Consider the following 22,678-nt stretch of genomic DNA (forward strand, 5'->3'; position numbering starts at 1 on the left):
GGCAGGGAGTCATCCTGTGTCCTTTGTTCCCACATCACCTAATTTCCATATCACAGGAGATGGCCATGGGATGGGTTGCTAAACAAGTTGTGTGAAGGAAAGGGGGGGTGACACCAGGAGAGGGCTTCCTGACATAACTTGAATATCATGATTTATCGTCATATCTCCGGATTTACCTCACACCTCCCCCCTTTTGAGGGCGCTAGGGGGCAGCACACTCCGGTGTTCCCCCGTGCGCCCGTCCGCGACCTCTCCTTGTCGGGACAGCCCGTCTGCGTTACCGTGGTCACGGCCCCTTTTGTGGCGAATGGTGAAGTTGTATTGCTGGAGCGCAAGGCTCCATCGCAACAATCGCCCATTCGTCCCAGAGACGGTGTGCAACCAGCTGAGGGGATTGTGGTCCGTCTCCACGATGAAGTGGCGCCCGTATAGATAGGGTTGCAGACGCTGCAGGGCCCACACTATGGCCAGGCACTCCTTCTCCATTGTGGAATAGGCCACTTCCCTCGGTAACAGCTTCCTGCTCAGGTACAAGACTGGGTGCTCTTGGCTCGCAGAGTCCACCTGGCTGAGCACCGCACCGAGGCCGAAGTCACTGGCGTCGGTCTGTACTACAAACGGCCGCGTGAAGTCGGCTGCCTGTAGCACGGGCGGGCTGGACAGGGCGTCCTTTAGGGCCCGGAAGGCTGTCTCGCAGTCCATTGTCCAATCGACTGCAGAGGGCAGCTTCTTCTTGGTGAGGTCCGTCAAGGGCTTTGCCAGGCTACTATAGCATGGAACAAACCTCCTATAGTACCCAGCGGTCCCCAAGAAGGACATCACCTGCTTCTTGGTCCTGGGGGTGGGCCAGGATGCGATGGCCTCCACTTTCTCAGGCTCGGGCTTCAGTGTTCTCCCACCTACCCGGTGACCGAGGTACTGGACCTCGCTCATGGCCAGCTGACACTTTCCCGGCTTGATGGTCAAACCTGCCCGGTGGATCCGCCTGAGCACCTGCGCTAGATGCTCTAGGTGGTCCTCCCAGGTGGGACTGAAGACGGCAATGTCATCCAGGTACGCGGCCGCGTACCCTTCAAGTCCCTTGAGCAGGGTGTTGACCATCCGCTGGAAAGTGGCAGGGGCATTCCTCATCCCGAATGGCATCACCGTGGACTCGTATAGTCCAAATGGGGTAATAAAGGCAGAGCGTTCCCTGGCCTTGCGAGTCAGGGGGATCTGCCAATATCCCCGGCTCAGGTCCATGATGGTCAGGTACTGAGCCCCGGCCAACTGATCGAGCAGGTCATCGATGCGTGGCATTGGGTACGCATCGGCGACCGTGGCAGCATTGAGCCCCCTGTAGTCCACGCAGAACCGAGTGGTTCGGTCCTTCTTAGGGACGAGGACTACAGGCGAGGCCCAAGCGCTGTTGGATGCCTGGATCACCCCCAGCTTCAGCATCTCGTCAATCTCCTGGCGCATGTGTTGCTGCACCTCCAGGGAGACCCGATATGCTGAACGCCGGATCGGGGGATGATCCCCAGTGTCCACGTGATGGACAGCCAAGTCAGTCCTTCCGGGCTGGTTGGTAAACAACCCCCGGAAGGGGTGTAGGGTGGCCCACAGCTGGGACCGTTGGTCCTCCAAGAGCTGGTGGCCAACCTCCACATCCTCAATGGATCCGCCTGCCCTAACCTGGGCTAGCATATCCAAGAGGGTTTCCGCTTCTCCCTCCTCGGGCAGGTTGCACACGGGGAGCGCACATGCCTCCCGCTCATGATGTGCCTTCATCATGTTCGCATGGAAGGGCTTCCGCCTTCCACGGGCAGGGTCCAGGGTGACCAGGTACGTTACAGGGTTGAGCTGCTGGTACACGAGGTATGGGCCTTCCCAGGCTGCCTGAAGCTTGTCCTGTGGTACGGGGACCAGTACCCACACCTTTTGACCCACTTGGTAGGTCCTCTCACAAGCGTTCTGGTCGTACCAACGCTTCTGATCGGCCTGGGCTTGAGCCATATTGTCGTGTACCAGTTGCGTCAAGGCCTGCATTTTGTCCCGGAAGCGCATGACATACTCGATAACCGACACTCCAGGGGTGGCCAAATCCCCTTCCCAAGCCTCTTTCACCAGAGCCAGGGGGCCCCGCACACGTCGCCCATACAGGAGCTCAAACGGTGAGAATCCTGTTGAGGCCTGTGGAACCTCCCGGTAAGCAAATAACAGGTGTGGGAGATACCGCTCCCAGTCACGCCCCTGGGAGTCGACCAACATCTTAAGCATCTGCTTTAAGGTGCCATTGAACCGCTCGCACAGGCCATTAGTCTGTGGATGGTACGGGCTGGCCACCAGATGTCGCACCTGGACTTGCTTACAGAGGGCCTCCATCAGCTGGGACATGAATTGGGTCCCCCGGTCAGTGAGCATTTCCTGGGGAAAACCCACTCGGGAGAAAATCTCCAGCAATGCGGTGGCCACCTTGTCAGCCCGAATGGACGACAAGGCCACTGCTTCTGGGTACCGGGTGGCATAGTCCACTACCGTCAGTATGAAGCGTTTCCCGGAGCTGCTGGGGATGGCCAGCGGGCCGACCAGATCCACAGCCACCCTCCTGAAAGGCTCATCGATGATTGGCAGAGATACTAGTGGGGCTTTGGGGTGTGGCCCCGCCTTCCCCACTCTCTGACAGGTTTCACACGAACGGCAGTAGGCAGCCACATCGGCCCCCATTTTTGGCCAGTAGAAATGCTGGTTTAACCTGGCCTTGGTCTTAGCGATCCCTAGGTGTCCGGCCATCGGAATCTCATGTGCGATCCGCAACAACTCCGTCCGGAACGGATAGGGTACCACCAACTGTCGGTCCCTGGGCCACGCCTCCGGTGAACCCTGCTGGACCGTGGCCCGGTACAGCCGTCCTTGGTCCCAGACCACTCGCTCCGGGTCCGAGTCCGAGGGAGGCTGGGCCGCCTGCTCCTTAAGAGCTTTCAGGCTGTCGTCAGCTTCTAACGCTGCCTGAAACCCCTGACTAGATGTGGCCAGAATCGACGAGACTGTCACATCTTCAGTCAGTACCCCGGGACCTGTGTCCTGGCCTCCACCTGACTCGGCTGCCACTTGGTCAGAAGGGGAAGAGCTATCGGACCTCCGGGAGGCCCCTTGGCTTCCAGCACTCCCACTGCGGGTGACAGCGGCCACAGCCGCTGCGACCGTGGGTCGTGCCTGCTCCTCCTCCGTTCCTGACCAAGTCGCCGGTTCAGGCAGACCTACCTGGCTTCCTGACACCCCGGTTGTGGGGGAACCATGCACCGAGATCTTACCTGGGAGCACTTCCGCTCCTGGACCGGCCCCAATCTCACCTGCCTGTTCCCCTCCTGCAGCAACAGAACCCCGCTGTGAAATCTCTGGGGACCCCACATTTGCTGTGGTAGCCCCCACCCCATACACTGGTCCTCCCCCTGCAGCACCCTGCTCTCTGCTTATCCCTGCAGAGGGCAACAGATCCCAGCTCACAGGCTGATTACTTGTAGAGGCATGGTCACACCTTTCTCTGACCCCCTCCCCTGTCACAGCTGCAGCTGTGTGTGTGTCTATGGTGTCTGTGCAAGCAGAAATATCAGAGTTCACTCCCCCCTCTCTCACATCATTCATAGAATACACATTAACATTGTCCGGAGGCACGTCAGTACTGGCTGAAGGTTCAGCCCTTGGGGGGGGCCCAAACTGGGAGGTTATCTGCCCCAAATCTGTCCCAAGTAGCACGTTTGCGGGGATCCGATCAGTTACCCCCACCTCCCTCACCCCTCGCCCTGCGCCCCAGTCCACATAAATGTCAGCAACAGGCAGCGCCGGGTCAATGCCTCCAATCCCGGAGACAGCGAGGGTTTTTCCAGGGATCAAGTCTTGGGGGGACACCATCTCAGGCCGCACCAGAGTCACCTCCGAGGCGCTGTCTCGCAGTCCCATGGTCACAGACCGGCCGACGGTGACAGGTTGGAAGCTGTCCAGGGACCTACCACCACCCCCACCCACACAATACACCTTGGGCGGCCCTTGGGACGGGGACGGAGCCGGGGCCTTGGGACGCTGAGGGCACATGGCCTTGAAGTGTCCAGGTAGGTTGCACTGGTGGCACCGTCTTGGTTCTGCCACGGGCCTGGAGAGGGGAGTTGAGGGGGACACCCCCTGCAGTCTAGGGGCAGGTGGGGCAGTCGCAGAGTTCATCTTACCCCCTCTCCAGGTGCTGCTGGTGGCTGCTCTCCTGGCTTCAGGAGCCCGATTGTTGGTGTAGTCATCGGCCAGGGCAGCTGTAGCCGTGGACCCCTTTGGCTTCTGGTCTCGGATGAACTGGCGGAGATCCTCAGGGCAGTTCCACAAGAGTTGCTCCGTGATGACCAAGTCCAGGATCTCTGGTCCGGTGGAAAGCTGCAGGCCTTGGGTCCAGTGGTCGGCAGCTCGGGCAAGTGCCCGCCGGTGGTCAGCCCAGGAGTCCTTTGGTCCCTTCTGCAGGGTCCGGAACTTCTTGCGGTAGGACTCCGGAGTGAGGTTGTACTGTTGGATCAGGGCCCGCTTGATGGTGTCGTAGCCCTGATCTGCCTCAGCAGGCAAGTCCCCAAGGATTTCCAGGGCCTTACCCCTTAAACGGGGGGTCAGGTATTTGGCCCACTGGTCCTTGTCCAGATGGTGCTGCAAGCAAGTCCGTTCAAAAGCAGTCAAGAAAGAGTCCAAGTCTCCATCCTTCTCCAGCACTGGGAAGTCCTCAACACGGACCTTTGGAAGTTTGGTGTCTTGAAGGTCACGTGTGGCTGATGAGGGCTGGAGCTTGGCTAGATGCAGCTGGTAGTCACGGTCTGCCTGTCGCTCCGCAGCCTCACACTCTGCCTGGCGCTCTTCACGCGCTGCTTGCCGCTCCGCAGCCTCAGCATCACGCGCTGCCTGCCGCTCTGCCCTGCGCTCTGCCAGGAGTTCCTTGTAGCCCTTCTGGTCTCCAGCCTGGAGAAGGGCCATAGCCATTTGAAGAAGGCTATCCGAGCCTCCCAGGCTCGGTGGAATGGCACGTGGTGATCTGCGGCCCGCTGCGGAGCCTGGTGATTCACTGTCCATTTCAGAGCGGAGGACTGGCATCTGGCTCGTTGAGGACCCTTGGGCGAGCTCCTCCTCATCTTGTCCAGCAGTGCCAGGTTGTGCAATGTCCTCTGCAGAGCTGTTCTCTGGCGTCGAGCTCCTGGAGGACTCGTGGGCAACCTCCTCATTACTGTCCACAGCACCGTCCTCCCTCTCTTCGGCTCCTGCCTTAGCATTGGCCAGTTGCATAGCTCTGCTCCTGGTGCCATCAGCCATTCTTGCAGACTTTTGGTCACTGACACAGAACTGACACCTGATGCCTCCACACACCTTACAGTATCTGCACTCTGACACTCTAGTGTTGAGCTGGTCTGAAGACCCCAGCAGCCACAGCTGCTGCAGGCAGTCTTTAGTGTCTGGGAGTATGGGTCTCACACTCACACACACTATTATCTCGATCCCACCGCTTGCCACCAATATGTCACGAACCACCGGGGGGGTCACTCAGAAATCCCCCGCGCTGGCTACCAGTACGTCACAATCGGGGGGTAACAAGTGGGGGTCACCCCTCCTTTATACCTCCCGACTGACAGACAGAGCACGTGACGCGCTCTCTAGCGCCCCTCTTATAGTCAGGCCAATTATGGAATTGCCCGACAATAAGCAAGGAGGCCGCTATACTACTTATGCCGATTATTGAAGGGTCCCCGGTGAGAGTAGGGTATATATTCCCCCGACCTCCGCGGGCGGAATATATCTAAACCTCCCAGAATCTCACTGGCCTCCCCACAATAATCCTTGGCACAAACTCGCTGCCACCAACCGATTTACGGTAACTATTAGCCGAACACACAGACGTGGGATTCAAGATCGAGATAACAGAACAGCCCAAGATTAATTATATAATTTAATCAGCCTAAAGCACACTAGAGCTACAATATATACAATAGGAGATCTACAGAATATACATATGTCAGAGTACAGTTACAGATAAAGCATGGTTTACAAACAGGTATGCAATTCAATCAGTTACCTTGTGCGTCTGGCCACAGGGGGGCGCTGTAGACCAGGTTTCTAGGAACTCCCACAGATGTTTCCTGCACGTGACCCCCAGCGAAAGAACACTGGAAAATGGCCGAAGTAGGGTTATCAACCTGGGCAAATCCAGGTCCCCTCCTACCTTCGTGACCTCAGAGGGAGCACTGCTCCACCCCTGGCTGGAGTTATGGACAAAATCCACAACATGGAATATGGCCATAACTTGGCCTGGGAGCGTCGTAGGCGGACGCCAATGCTCTCATTGTGACAGTTATGAATTTAGCTACAGAATGAGAGGTTTCATGACTTGTCTACTAGTTCCACATTGGCTGATATCACGCCTGGGGTATTTCCCAAGCTCCCGCTCCCATAAAAAAGGTGTGCCAGCATCGTCCGCATGCGAAAACACCATTTTTATGGTTGCCGTATTTATCGGAAATATGGCTTGCGAGATATGAACCATTTTTTACTGGAGTCGTTCTGTCTGGCTAGTTCCAGAGCCTTATAATGAGATACAACTCTTGTTACAGGGTGACGGCAGGGAGTCATCCTGTGTCCTTTGTTCCCACATCACCTAATTTCCATATCACAGGAGATGGCCATGGGATGGGTTGCTAAACAAGTTGTGTGAAGGAAAGGGGGGGTGACACCAGGAGAGGGCTTCCTGACATAACTTGAATATCATGATTTATCGTCATATCTCCGGATTTACCTCAGTTTCCTTTTGGAATAATGGCTTCTTCCTGAATGAGTGGCCTTTAAGCCCATGTTGATACCGTACTCATTTCACTGTGGATAATGACACACACTTACCAGCTTCTGCCAGCATCTTCTCAAGGTCTTCTGCTTTTGTTCTTTGGTCAGACATGTGCATATCAACCCAAGTACATTCATCTGTGGTACACAGAACTTGTCTCCTTCCTGAGCGGTATGATGGCTAGATATTACCATCTTGTTTGTACAGATGAACGAGTCACCTTCAGGTATCTGGAAATTGCTCCCAAGGATGACCCAGACTTGTGCAAAAGCACAATTCTTTTCCTGAGATATTTGCTGATTTATTTTGACTTTCCCATGATGCTACACAAAGGAGTTTGTTTCATGTGTGCATTAAAATACATCCACAGGTGTCTCCAACTCACAGAAGCTTCCAAAGAAATATCATCATATGGGCTGTCCCATATTGTTTAAAGGCATAGTACTCTTCACAATCGATCGTACCTGCCCCCATCGTTTGTGCGTCACGGGCAAATCGCTGCCCATGTCACACAGTCGTGAAACCCCCGTCACACGCACTTACCTGCTGAGCGACCTTGCTGTGGGCGGCGAAAGTCCACTTCCTGAATGGGGAGGAATGTTTGGCGTCACAGCGACGTCACACAGCGGCCAGCCAATAGAAGCGGAGGGGCGGAGATGAGCGGGATGTAAACATCCTGCCCACCTCTTTCCTTCCGCACTGCCGGCGGGAGCCACAGGATGCAGGTAAGCTGTGTTAATCGTTCCCGTGGTGTCACGCGGAGCGCCGTGTGCTGCCATGGGAACGATGAACAACCTGCTGCAGGAAAAATAAACAATATTGTGAAACTGAGCGACGAGTACACGCTCACGATTTGTGAGCGATACTGCGTCGCTCAGAGGTTTCACACGAGACTATGTCGTGTACGATGCCGGATGTGCGTCACGAAAACCGTGACCCCCGATGATGCATCACACGATCCGTCGTCTCGTGTAAAGCACCCTTTAGTGTATGTAAACTTTTGACTTTGCAGAAAGTAATAAAAATGCCTTTAAAACATTCTATTTTGCGCTCGCTCTCTAATGTAAAACTTCTGGTTTCATCTGTATCATTTACCTGCTGCAAAAATAAAATGGCTGCCCAAGTATTATAAGTGTGGGTACCATATCTACAATCAAAAATCTCCCATATGTACAATGTCACCAAGGACTAAATCAAGTCTTAATAAACACCTATATGACAACATCTCACACTGGGTGATAAAGTGACATATTCAACAGTATAAAATCTATAAAGTTTATTTGGACACTCTGCATAACTGTATATAAAATGACATGAAAAAAAAAAAAGTTCCTCCTAAATGGGGCGTTCCAGACACCATTCTACCTGAAAATACCTGTTGGTTATTGGTTGGTTATTATAAAAGTAAATACTCATTTAATTATAAAATAGAAAAAGATCTCTAGCCCTTATTGAGACTAGGCTACGTGGCCAACTGTTAGTATATAATAAATGGATATATTTTAATGTGCAATGTATTTTGTATAAGAAAAATGTATATAACTTTGGTGTCAGGTAAATGGTCCTGCGTCCCTACAGCTCCGACGCAGGTTTTTCATCACTTCCTCAGGGATGGGGGGCACGATGAAGTGATGACGAAACACATGTCAATACAAATATAGATATGTAGATATAGATATAATATAAATTTTATTATAAATGTAATATTTTATTAATTTAATCTATATATTAGATTTTCAGAACCTTCTTCCAGTCTGTATGAAGTCTTGTTTGGAACTTCAAAGTGCTTGGGAAGGACATCAAAGACATTCATGGTTTTTGATGTTCTTGTGGATTTTTCAATGCTTTAGGATATATTCCTTTTCTTGTTTCCACATCTAGGAGAACTTTTGGTTTTTCCATGACTGTCTATCTATAAAATATACAGTATAATAATTTTTTTTTTTTATTTTTTTTTTTTTTTTTTTACATAAAAGGTGTGTTATTGGGTATACTATAAAAATCAAATAAATTCAGATCCCACCTTAAGACTTGCACTGTGGCATCATTCAGACTTTCAGTATTTTGCAGTGTTTCATACGTGATTTTTCATGTATGAAGGAAAAAATTACAAAGAGTCTAGTCACTGATGCTGTCCATGATTTTTCTGAGTAATCTTGATCTGTTACTACAATCCAAAACTGACCTGCCTCCATGTTTTGAGGTGTGTGTGTGTGTGTGTGTGTGTGTGTGTGTGTGTGTTTTTGTACACTTTTTTTCATTTGAAGCAGTTTTCGCTTGCGTTCTATAGACACTTTTTGTGTCACTTTTTATACTTCATGCTTTTGTTTGCACTTTTTTTTAACTGCTGGTAGCTACTATTATGCCTGGAGAGGTCTGACTCGCACTTTATCAACATTTATATAGCACCAATTTATTTTTATTTATTTTAAAATTCTACTTGCATGGCCTTATTTTGCTTTCTTCTGTCTCTAAAGGCTGCTTTAAACGCAGCAACATCGCTAGCGATGTCGCTGGTGAAAGCACCCGCCCCCGTCGGTTGTGCGTCACGGGCAAATCGCTGGCCGTGGCGCACAACATCGCTAGGACCCGTCACACGGACTTGCCTGCCTAGCGACGTCGCTGTGGCCAACAAACCACCTCCTTTCAAAGGGGGTGGTTCATGCGGCGTCACACGGCAGCCGTCCAATAGAAATGGAGGGGCGGAGAGCAGCCGAAAGAAAGTGACACCCACCTCGTTCCTTCCTTGTTGCCGGAGAACGCAGGTAAGCTGTGTTCGTCATTCCTGGGGTGTCACACGTAGCGATGTGTGCTGCCTCAGGAACGACGAACAACCTGCGTCCTGCAACAGCAACGATATTTGGGATTACAACAACGTATAAACGATTAGGTGAGTAATTTTGATCATTAGCGGTCGTTCGTACGTCTCACACGCAACAACGTCGCTAATGAGGTTGGATGTGCGTCACAAATTGGTCTTAGCTAAAATCTGTGCTCCTGAGCAATCATCTCTGCTCCTTTCCTCCATTCTTGGATACTATTCCCTATGTCAGCATGGTAGGGTAGAAGAGATTTCCCTCTCCCGAGCTAGACTAGCAATTGAAACCTGCTACTAAGGATAGGTGCCATGTCAAAATTGAAGCTGAAGACTCTCTTCAGGAAAAAAGCAAGGGGTGTTGTACCCAAAGCATCTTTTTAGGAGGCGTCGCTCTTCATGAATGGGGAAAAAAAATCACTTCTTCCCCTCTCTCCATAAATTCCCCCCCCCCTCGTGTTCAATTAATTAGATGCGTAACAAATTTCCTATGCAAAAATCGAGAACTGCCAATTTCCAATTTTGACAGGTTTACTCCGCACTAATAGGTGGAATATGCAAATGTCTACGTCTGTGAGCAAAATACACTCCTCCTATGCCATAGGAATTACAAATGAATAACATTTGTTTTACAAGCGCTTGCAAAAATCAATACAGCACACACACTAATATAGTGTACTGGTGATTGCTTTTGTTATATTATGTGATCAGTTTTTTTTTTGTTTATATAGTATCCCAAACAAAGAAATAACGATGCACCAATAAGCCACAGGTGTGTGAAGAAATATGAATCTTCCCCGCCCATCAGTGTTAGCTGACCCCTAGGACATTATTCGGTTATAAGACAAGATGGTTTCTATAAGAACAAAACTGATTGTATTCTCACAGGTCACATGACTGACTAATGATATTGTTAATTCAACAATCATTCTGATATCCAAAAACTTGTAACTTTTATCATGTGACAGTTGATTCAGTGTCGGAGCCATAAATTATGATTAGAAATTCTCCTAGAATGTTGTGGTTTTTTTAATTTTTATTTTTGTCCCCCAGCGATGTAGGATGGTGAGCTATGTGCCCTAGGAACTGGGTGTTGGGCCATGGGGTGTACCAACAAGCCATTCTGCTGTTGCAAATTGCCTTGGGGTAAAAACCTAAGATTAAAACAAAAGTTTATTGTAGTAGGTAAAGGAGTTGGTCCAGATGGTGATCCATATGTCTATTGCTCCAGCTTCATACTAGAACCAGTTCACATCTGTTACCACAGAGTAAAACAGCTGTGATAATACTTCTAAGGGTTTGCTCACATCTGCGTATAGTCATGGCCGAAAGTGTTGGCACCCTTGAAATTGTTCCAGAAAATTATTGCAATTACATGTTTTGTTATACATGTCTTTATTTCCCTTTTTTTTTTTTTTTTTTTTTTTTTTTTTTTTTTTTTTTGTGCATTGGAACACAAAGTCCAATTTGCCTTAATTTTACACAAAACCCCCAAAATATGCCTGACAATATTGTTGGCACCCTCAACTTAATATTTAGTTGCATATTCTTTTAAATAAATACCTGAAATCCATTGCTTCCTATAACCATCCACAAGCTTCTTACTCCTCTCACCTGGAATTTTGGACTCTTCTTTTGCAAACTGCTCCCGGTCTCTCATACTTGAAGGCGTCTTCTTCTCCCAACAGCAATTTTAAAATCGCTTCACTGATGCATAATGGGATTTAGATCCGAACTTATTGCTGCCACTTTAAAACTCTCCAGCACTTTGTTTCCATCTGTTTCTGGGCGCTTCTTGAAAAATGCTTGTGTCGCGGGCGGGGAGGACGCCGCTGCTGCGCGCTCGCTAACGCTCGGGTCCGGCGCTGCTGTCGCTCGGTGGCTCGAGCGGTGGGCCGGTGGGCCGGATCCGAGGACTCGAGCGGCGCTCCTCGCCCGTGAGTGAAAGGTGTGGTTGGTTTGGAGGATTTAGTCCGTGACGCCACCCACGGGTCGTGGTGAAGATGGGCACCACCGCTGCTGGTGACGGGGATCCTGGGAGCGATGGTAGGGAGCAGCTGGGATGTTGTTTTCCCCCTCCGTGGGTAGGGGTCGGTGGTCCCAGGGCCCGATGATGTGACGGGGAGGCAGGGTTGGTGAGGTGCAGGGTTGCTGGGACAGCGCGGCGTGTTGCCAGATGGCACAGGTGTAATCACTCAGTAAGAGATGCACAAAGTCCTCGGTAAACCAAACTGCTGGATGGACGGGTCCCGCAGCCGGCTGCTGTGTCTCTCCCCGGACAGGTGATGGCGGCTGTCTTTCCCTGCACCTTGATGTACTTGTTTGACTACTATAGATCCCCAACGGCAGTCCGCTCCCCGGTGTATGGATGCCGGAGGAGCCCATTTGCCCGCAGGCACTGGCCCTTGGGTCTCTAGCCTTAGGCGGTAGCTGTATACCCTCACGGTGTGGGCGGTTGCCTTCTATCGGGTCTTTGGTTGTTAGGAAACCCCTGGGGTTCCGGTCACACTAGGATTTGACTATTGTCGGCGGCTCCAAGCCTAGTCGGGGTCCGATGGCCCTGCCTGTGTGTGCTGGCTTCACTTCGCTCCCTGGTTGGTACCGGCGGGCCAACGCCCGACCCCGGTCCTACGGTTCCGCATTGCTTCACCACTCCTGCAGATGGCCACCACCGTCTGCCAACCTTGCTGTCAGTGCCTGGGCCACAAACCCAGACACTCAAGTGTTTACTCCGCTTACTTCCACCTCCTGGACTAAACTAACTTTTCCCGCCTCCCAGGCCTGTGAACTCCTCGGTGGGTGGGGGCCAACCGCTTGGCTCCGCCCCACCTGGTGTGGACATCAGACACTGGAGGGAGGCAACAAGGGTTTTTGTTTGGCTAATGGTACTGTCTAATGGGGGTGGGGGTGTTTGTTTGTTATCTGTAACGAACTGGCTAGTCCAGGGCGCCACACTTGGGGTCATTGTTCTGCTGGAAGACCCATGACCTAGGATGCAAACCTAGATTTCTGACACTGAACACTACATTGCCACCCAAAATACTTTGTTAATCATCAAATTTCACGATGCCTTGGACACAATCAAGGCACCCAGTGCGAGAGGCGGCAAAACAACCTCAAAGGTATTGGTTTTTTTTTTGTTTTGTTTTTGTTTTTCTTTGTAGGCCTCAATCCTTTTTCAGTAAACCATAGAATGATGTGCTTTTGCAAAAGCACATCTTGGACTCCTCTGTCTAAGACTTTCCCAGAAGGATTTTGGATTACTGACTTTTGAAATTGTCAATCTGCAGTCTAGCTTTTTATCTGTGTGTCAGCAGTGGCATCCTACTGTGTCTCCTTCATAGCATTTAATTGCATTCAAAAGTTGATGCATGGTTTGTGCATACACTGAGCCTGCAGGACAGCTTTAATTTATTTGGAACTTGATTGGGGCTTATCCACCATCTAGACTATCCTGCGCTGCAATTTCATCAATTTTTCTCTGCCGTCCTCATCCAGGGGGATTCTACCGTGTTAGGAGTTGTGAACTTCTTGATTTATGTTGCGCACTGTGGACAAAGGAACATCAAGATCTCTGGAGATGGACTTGTAACTTTGACATTTGTTGAAAAATATCAACTAATTTTGGTTCCTCAGTTCTTCTTCTCTTTCTGTTCACTATGCTTACAGACACACCATGCAAAGATTGTCAACTTCTCCACTTTTTCTCATTTCAAGTCTGATTTTCATAGCACCCAAACCTGTTACTTGCCACTGAGTTTCAACAAGCATCACATACTTGAAACCATTTCTTTTCTCTTCCCCCCCCCCCCCCCCCTAATTTCGGAAAGGTTCCAGCAAGTTTATCTTGCTCATTTTTAGAGTTTAGTGTGTGTGTGTGTGTGTGTTTTGTTTGTTTGTTGTTTTTTTGGCTTGTTTTGTTAAATCATAATGGTGTATGTAATACAAAGGTATTAAAAGATGGGAGAGGGAGAATTTTAAGGAAAAAGAAAAAATATAATTTTATGTAACAAATACAAGTGCATATGAACTTCACTAATGGGAGATAAGTGGAACTTATGTGACACCCTGGACTAGCCAGGTAGCCACATGCATAATAACACACACACACACACACACACACACACACACACACACACACACACACACACACACACACACACACACACACACACACACACACACACACACACCCCCTAGACAGTTACAACAGTCAATCAAAAACCCTCCAGGGTATGATGTCCACACCAGGTGGGGCGGAGCCAGGCGGTTGGCCCCACCCACCGAGGAGTTCACAGGCCTGGAGGCGGGAAAAGTGACCGTTTTGTCTTGGAGGTGAAAGTAGGAGGACACTAAACTGCAAGTGTCTGGGTTGGAGCCCAGGCACTGACAGCAAGGTTGGCAGATGGTGGTTGCCGTCTGCAGGAGTTGGTGGAACTCCGCAGAGCCGTAAGGACCGGGGTCGGGCGTCGGCCCACCGGTACCGGACCGGGGAACTGAGTGAAGCTAAGCACACAGGCAGGGCCATCGGACCCCGACCAGGCTTGGAGCCGCCGTCAATAGTCAAATTTGAATGTGACAGGAACCCCAGGGGTTTCCTAACAACCAAGTCCCGATTGAATTCAACAGTCCACCCAGAGATGGGTATACAGCCAACACCACAGGCTAGAGATCCAAGGGCCAGCGCCTGTGGGCAAAACGGGCTCCTACGGCACCTATACGCCAGGGAGCGGACTACCAGTGGGCAACCACAGGAGTCAAGAATATCTTCACAGGTGCAGGGAAAGACAGCCACCATCAACCATCCGGGGAGAGCACAACAACACTGCAGCCGGCTGCGGGACCCGTCCGTCCATCCGGCCAATTTTGGTTTACCAACGACTCTGTCAGTGATTGTCTGAGTGAGTACACCAGTGCCGTCCGGCACCGCGCCGCGCTGTCCCTGCAACCCTGCACCACAGCCATCCATCCTCCCCGTTACACCACCGGGCCCCGGGATCACCAACCCCCCCCCCCCCCCACCTACCCACTGAGGGGACAACATCCTATCTGCACCGTACCATCTCTCCCGGGATCCCCGTTACCAGCAGCGGTGGTGCCATCATCACCACGTCCCGTGAGTGGCGTCACGAACAATCTCCCTAAACATACCACCCCCTTTTCACTCACGGGTGAGGAGCGCTGCTCGAGTTCCCGGGTCCGGTCCAACGCTCGAGCAACAGCAGCAGAAGCCCCGGACCCGAGCGTGGTGAGCGCGCCCCCTCCGCCCGCGACACTTACATAGTGCCTCATATATCTGTAATCTCCCCTGCATAAATATCCTCTACATGTGTGTTCCTCCCCGCTCTCAGCAGCCGAGCTGCTCGGCTCCGGCTCTTCTGTGGGTGGCTCGAGGGTCTCCGGACCCGGGGGCCTCACGGTCACTTCAAATGAAAAGGGGAGTGATGGGATTGTGGATTTAGGACGTATATGTACGGGCTGAGCCGTGCGGCGTTTGTGATGCCACCAACGGTGTGTCGTGATATTGGACACCACCACTGCAGTTACGGGGCATCCGGGGGAGATGTTGTGCAGCAAGTTAACCCCTCCGTGGGCAGGGATGGTGGCCCCGGGACCCGTTGGCGTTTGGCGATGCAGGGAGATGGGAGACCACAGGGTGTTTATGTACTCACTATAAGAAACACATACGAGTCTCTGGTAAACCAAGGTGATGGTGGTCTGTGCCCGCAGCCGGCTGTGTTCGGGTTCCCCCACCCGGCTGGTGGTCTCTGTCTTTCTCCTGCACCTGTGTAAGATGGTGGACTGCCTGTGCTTGCAACTTCAGGAGTCCGCTCCCGGCTTGTGGTTGACTAAGGAGCCCTTTGCCCGCAGACGCTGGCCCGTGGGATCTCTGAGCCATGGCGGTGGCCTTTTATCCCCCACGGTGGGCTGTTGCCTTCAGTCGGGACTTTGGGTGGGACAGGACCTCTAGTCCTGGCCGCAATCAGTTAATTAGCTAGCCCCCAGTCACTTCTGGACCTAGCTTCAGGGTCTGAGTACCCCCCTTTTTGTGCTCCGGTTTCCGAGTCGGTTCCTCGGGTCGGTACCGGTGGGCCACTACCCTGTCCTGGTCCACCTCGGTTCCACTGAGCAGTCTTCCCGGCTCCTGCAGATGGAGACCGCCGTCTGCCTCCCAGCCAAAGGCACCAGGGCTCCCACCCTGGCACCTGTCAGTTTGCTTCAGGCCTCAGACACAGGCCTTATATAAGGATAAGGCTGCACATCAAACTTAGATAATGGTATAATGCCTCAAGCATATGGAAAAATATTGGAATATACAATGAAAAATGCTACTTGCTAATTTGAACATGTGAATAATGAATTGCATAACTGCCATGAATATAAGGAAAAAGGAGATATTTAGCAATCGCATTGATCAATGTAACTGAGCCCCAAGACTGTTTTTTTTTTTTTCCATCTCCTATATAAGAAAGTCCTTAGTTACCCCTCTCCACCCACAGCAGTTTTTAACTAAGGACTTTCTTATATAGGAGATGGAAAAAACATGGCCAAAAGGGGTGGAGCTGTGTTCACATTCAGAAAAAAACTACATATAACTGTATATAAGAAAGTCCTTAGTTACCCCTCTCCACCCACAGCAGTTTTTAATTGCAATGAGATGACACACAGGGTCACAGAGCTAGGGACCCCAATATAGAGATATACCTTGACGAGGTCTTGGGGCTCAGTTACATTGATCAATGCGATTGCTAAATATCTCCTTTTTCCTTATATTCATGGCAGGTATGCAATTCATTATTCACATGTTCAAATTAGCAAGTAGCATTTTTCATTGTATATTCCAATATTTCTCCATATGCTTGAGGCATTATACCATTATCTAAGTTTGATGTGCAGCCTTATCCCTTATATATGGTATGTATTTTTTGGCTTGCACATATATATTAGTGCTCACTTCAGTTATCCTATTCAGACACAGGCCTGACCTCCACTCTCACTGAAATCCAACACTAATTTGCCTTTTCCCCGCCCCAGGCTGTCTAAAACTCCTAGGTGGGCGTCTTCCAACTGTCTGGTTCTGCCCCCTGGTGTGTCTATCAAGCCCTAAGGGGGTGACTAGGGTTTTGTGGTTGGCTGTGTTACCTGTGAGGGAAGGTGTAATGCGGGGCCCTATTTGTGACTACCTGGCCCGGCCAGGGCGTCACATGTGCGTGATACAATCTGTAGGGGAGAGGTCACCAGCCCTGGTCCACCTTCTGATGTGGAAGTGAGTGAGCTGGATTACATATTTAATACAAAGCAAAACTTATGGATCTCTTAGGGTGGTGAGATGAAATAAAATAATTAACAAAAAAAAAAAATCTGTTCTCTACCAGCCAATGAAATTTGTCCAAACATTAGTGGATTTTTTTTTTTTTTTTTTTTTCTCCAAATGCTGCCTCATCCTATAAATCAATCTCACACTGATTGGCTGAGGAAGGTCATTATATTACAACCAAACCATTATAACCAAAAGGCTCATTTTAATAATTGATGGAATGCTATAAATAAAATGTAAATATCTTTGCAGCATACATGTTGTATGCAAAAGTTTTGGCGGTTGTGAAAAATTGCCGAAATGTAAGTGCAATAAAATAGAAATGTTTAGGTTAATTAACAACAAAATACAAAGTCAATTAACATTATTATTATAGCGCCATTTATTCCATGGTGCTTTACAAATGAAAAGGGTATACCTAAAATAAAGTACAATAATCGTGGATAATACAAGGCAGACTTGTACTGGAGGAGAGCGGACCCTGCCCACGAGGGCTCCCAGTCTACAGGGAATGGGTGAGGATACAGGAGAGAGGACCCTGCCTGTGAGGGCTCACAATCTACAGATGGGTGAGGATACAGTAGGTGAGGACAGAGCTGGTTATGCAGTGGTGTTATGAGGTGTCTGAGGGTTGTTGTAGGCTTGTTGGAAGAGGTGGGTCAACCAACATAAGAGAAATCTAAATTGGTATTTGCAATGAGCTCCCTTTTGTCTTCAAAGCAGCATCCGTTCTTCTCGGCACACTGTTGTTGAAGCAACTCCTGAAAGGTGGTTATTCCAAACATCTTTCAAAACTAACCACAGATGTTTTGTGTATGAGGTTTGTGTCTCTTTGTAAGATCCCAGACAAAATCTAGGTAGATCTCAGGGCTCTGTAGGGGCCGGATCATCACCTCCAGGACTCGTTGGTTTTCTTTACGCTGAATATGGTTCTTAAGAAAATTTGTCTTCACATGTATTCTGTAACTGGACAATAACCCAATCATATAGCCAGGCAGACATCTCTCTGATGGTTATGGACGAGTTTCTGTATTTCATAGAATAACGGATTCTGTTGGTCAAACTGAAATGCCCAGCTCATTGTGCTGAAATGCAGCCCTAAGCAATGCTTCATGGTTTCCTGCAAAAATCCAGTGTACCGCCCCTCAGACCCTTTTTGTGAATATACTACCCTGTTGCAACCAAGTATTTCAAAATTTGATTCCATTGCACATACTACTTTCTTTTTCTTCACACCTCCCCCCCCCCCCCTCCCCCCCCACCCGTCTTTGACGTCCATGTTTTTGTGCCCAGTTGTCACTTGCCCTTGTTGCTATGTCAAAGAAATGCTTTTATGACCTCAATTCTTCTATGAAGACTTCTACTGGGCATACTTCTTCAACTAGTAGGTGGGTGTAGCTGCATCCTACTGGTTGCTGCCAGTTTTGAGCTGATGGCACTACTCTACAGCTTCTGATGTTGAAGGGAAATAAGCATGATGTGTCTTCCATCTGCTGCACTACGATTTCATTGCATGTACAGTCCTCCTTGTCAATTTCTTCATGCCTCTTCAAAGTATCTTGAACAAAATATCTTGAACAAAATATCTTGAGCTAACTCAAGTTTGCTGTGAAATTTTTGCTTGGGAGAGACCTGGCTGATGCAGTATAACTACCTTGTTTCTTTTTGTTGTCTACCGTCTTTACAAGGTATATGACCTGTGACATGAAACCAGCTTCCCCAATCATATTATCCAGCGTTTCATAATTGAGCATGAGGTAGGACCCTACCCAAGTTCCGCCACGGCCTATCTTACAGGAATTGTCCAGTCTAAATTAACACATCCGCAGTCACTGTGTGACTGCTGACTTATGAATCCTCACATTGCAAGCACTGTGCAGTGGGAGAATTCTCCGCTGGTCACATGGCCGAAAGTACGTGATATGTATACACTGAGCCATAATCCAACTGGAGCTCACAATCTAAATTCCCTACAGAATGTCTGTCTGTGGAGATTGGGAGGATATTGGAGAACCTGGAGGAAACCCATGCAAACTCTTTGTAGATGTTGTCCTTGGTGGGATTTGAACCTAGGACCCCAGTGCTGCAAGACTGAGCCACCATGTTGCCCTATAATTTTGGTTCATGAGAATGGAAAGAACCTTAGCGACAAGAAATATCCTCACGCCGAGTTGTCTCGCCGACTTGTCTACCCGCTGGTTGTCTCCACTACGAAACAGACTTGCTGCACACCTTTCTGCGCGTCAGTAGTTTGTGTGGTGCTTGTGTGTCGCCCTGGGCAAGCCAGGGGACATAGGTCACACACCACCACACCCTACATCCCAGGTAGGAACACCAAAGCTAACCAAAAATCCTTGTTGCCTTTCTCCAGAGGCTGATGATTCACACCAGGGGGTGGGCCAGGCGGTTGGCTCCGCCCACCGAGGAGTTCACAGCTCTGGAGGTGGGAGAAACCAGGCAGTTTAGTTAGCTGTTTACTCCTTCACTCCCCTAAGATGAGCTAAGGAACTGAAAGTAGAAGTGAAGTAAAGTGGTAAAGGAGGAAAGCAAGAGTGGTGACAGAGAGAGAGCCTGAAGTAGTCCAGCTGTGTGCAGGACAGGTCAGCAACGGCGGTGACTGTCTGGAGGGGGACCGTTTGGAAGTTCCTGGAAGGACCCCGGAGGCTGTGTGCCCGGCAGTCTGGAGCAGTGTTCTGAAGGACAGTCAGCACCAGGGCAGGGGCCTCTCGGACCCCGGCAGGGCTTGGAGTCGCCAGAATTTGCCAAATCCGTCAGTGAAGGGGACGTAGTTTCCCCCCCCCCCCCAACAACCAAGTCCCGATTGAAGGCAACAGCCCAGCCAGTGTAGGAGAGACACCGCCACCGCCAAGGCACCAGTTTCTCAGGGCCAGCGCCTGCGGGCAAAGAGTAGAGCTCCTCCGGTCCAGCTTGAAGCCGGGGAGCGGGTTACCGTCTTACCAGCCGTTTGGTTTACCGTAAAAACTGTGTCAACGTCTCAGGCTGAGTGAGTACCACAGTGCTGCCCCTGCGTCCCTGCGCCCACCAGGCCCTGCACCTCCCAAGCCATCACCGGGCCCCGGGATCACCAACCCCTGCCCACGGAGGGGCAACACAACACCTGGCTGCTCCGCATCACCATCCCCGGGAGCCCCGTATTGAGCAGCGGTGGTGAAATCACCACAACCGTGGGTGGCGTCACGGACAATAAACAATCCCCACACCCAACACCCCCTTTCACTCACGGGCGAGGAGTGCCGCTCGAGAAACCCCCGGGATCCGGCCCACGGCTCGAGCCACCACTGAGCAGCAGCCGCCGGACCCGAGCAGAAGGGGTGAGCGTAGTGTGCTGACACCCTCCTCCCCACCCGCGACACTTGCATATCACTCCTGTTGACTTTCTTCTTCATTTGCTGATAACAGATACAGTCTGGTGGAGAGTGTTTTCATTGTGAAAACTTAATGGAAAAATTAGTCCTTTTTTTTTAAAGAAGTGCCAAAGTGAGTTTCTAGATGTGAAACAATGACTTCTGGCACCTCTATATAAATCATTGCACAGGCTTGTCGTATTCCACATGTCAACGAGCAGCCAAGAAAGGTAGTGTTCACCTATACACAGTCGCTGTCATTCAGAAAATGAAAGGGCCCAATCATGAGAAAATAATTTGCTATTGTCAGGGTGTCCAGACCTTTTTATTGCAGGAAAAAAAAACATGTTGGACTGTACATGGTACACTGACAAAGCCTGGTTTCGCATATGTGGCTACATCAGATCACAAAACACCCCATTCTTGGGTAGCTAACAGCCCACACTCACTTCACAAGATGTCCCTTAATCCAGAAAAAGTCTGGTGGCCATTTCCAGGCAGTGCATAACTTGGCCGATTTTTTTTTTTTTTTTTTTTTTTTTTTTTTTTTTTTTTTTTTTTTTTTTTTTTATTGACGATATTTTATTTTTATTAACCCTACCAGTAGCGGTATACATGGAAATCGTCCAAGCCTTTTGTGATTATAGCTGGACAATGAGGAAATTAGAATGGGCCACTTGCAGCAGGATGGTGCGATGTGTCACATATTGGTTGTCAGCGATTTGAAGCCTTCTTTGATAACCGAGTAATCTCCAAGGGACTGTGTCCACAAAGATCGAATTGTTTACCACCAGCAGATTTATTTATTTTTTTCCTTTTGGGGCATTTGAAAGGTCGGGTTTACAGTATCACGCCACGAACATTGTAGGCCCTCCGAGAGAACATACAGCGAGAAAGTCAGGCGATGACCCCCAAACGTCCAGTGGAGTACAGTACGGAACGGCACGTGCAGGTGTGTCGCCCAGGGATAAGGGGTACTCAGATCCGGGCCAAGGGGTCACTTCTGTAGGTATCACAGTGGCGTGACCCGGTCTGTGATCCCAGGCTCCACAGCAAAAAGGGGATTAGGTAACGGAGACTGTCTGTGACGCTACCCGTGGTTTGCGGTGTTGAGATGGTGGCACCGCTGCTGCCTCTGGGGATCGTGCCCGGGACTGGTGGTGTGGGGCAGCAAGGTGGAATCTCCTCCACGGGTAGGGTGTTGATGTCCCGGGACCCCGGTGCGATGGATTGGGGAGTAACGGGTGCAGTCCACGGCTTGGACGGGGTGGTGCAGGAGTACTCGCAGTATAAGGCAATAACTGACATGAGTCCAAGAATTAACCAAGTTGCTGGTAGCTGGTGGCCACGGCTTCTGTGAGGACGGGTCCCACACCCGTGTGTGTAATTCGGGTGTTTTTCTCCTGCCTGGTGTCTGTGTCTGTCTGCTCCGTACACTGGTCCGGACTGGGTCCTGACAGTCTGCACCGGGGGGCCACTACCCTCTCCCGGTCCACTTCGGGTCCCACAAGCGGCTGGCCTATTCCTGAGGCCCTCACTACCACTTCTCCTAGCTCCCACCGGAGCTGCTTCCAGACTTCTCTCCTCCTGCAGACTGACTGAAAACTATACTCTGCTCTCTCCAAGCTCCTCTCTCCCCCTCCCGTTTTTCCTGAGGAGGGGGCGAGTGGGGCCTGATTGGCTGGTGTGTAGTGGTGTGGGAAACTCCCCAAGGGAGAGTGAGATCTGCACCAAAAAGATGGATGCAGACCTCTGTGACATCCTGGTTTTGCCAGGGCGGCACACAGGCGTGCTTGGTTTCGAGAGATGGACATTTTTAAACCCCTACTTTAAAACATCAATTTCTCATGAACCAAGTACGTACAGTCAAAATTTCAGTACGAGAGATCATCTTTTAGAATTTACAACAATTTTTCCGAGTAAAATATAGTGAGTGAATGAATAACCTTGTATAGTGCACTGAAATGCAAACAAAAAGGAATAGCCTCTTTAGGCTATGTGCACACTAGAAAAAGGATTTTCTTAAGAAATTTCCTGAGTGAAGGATTAGCGCACCTGCGTTAAAGGCACCAAAAAACGCACCTGCGTTTTTACCACGATTTGGTGCGTTTTTACTGCTGGTTGCTCTCTGCATTATTGTGCCATTATCTTTGTTAACTAACGCAGTTAGCTGCAGAAAAGTGACGTGCTCATTCTTATTCTTAAGAAAAAAACGCAGTGTGCACACAGCTAATTTTTTTTTTTTTTGCCATAGGTTTGGCTGGGGAATGTCTGCAGAAAGCTTACAAGAATTTCTCAAGAAATTTCTGTAGCAAAAACGCACCAAAAAACGCAGGTAAAAAACGCAG

General features: G+C 50.0%; 1 protein-coding gene across 4 annotated transcripts in view; it reads left to right on the plus strand.

Annotated features, from left to right (window-relative positions):
• The window catches only part of CSRNP3 (cysteine and serine rich nuclear protein 3), a 186,970-nt gene that overhangs the window by 129,380 nt on the left and 34,912 nt on the right, over positions 1-22,678 (plus strand). For 2 of the 4 annotated variants that reach the window (XM_075318848.1, XM_075318846.1), the window contains exon 2: positions 22,585-22,665. The exons of the other annotated variants lie outside the window; for them this stretch is intronic. The gene's annotated coding sequence lies outside the window, so the exon portion shown is untranslated. The remainder of the gene's footprint in view (positions 1-22,584; positions 22,666-22,678) is intronic. 4 annotated transcript variants of the gene reach the window in all.

The sequence above is a fragment of the Anomaloglossus baeobatrachus genome, chromosome 7 (genome assembly GCF_048569485.1).
Source record: "Anomaloglossus baeobatrachus isolate aAnoBae1 chromosome 7, aAnoBae1.hap1, whole genome shotgun sequence".
Classification (NCBI taxonomy): domain Eukaryota; kingdom Metazoa; phylum Chordata; class Amphibia; order Anura; family Aromobatidae; genus Anomaloglossus; species Anomaloglossus baeobatrachus.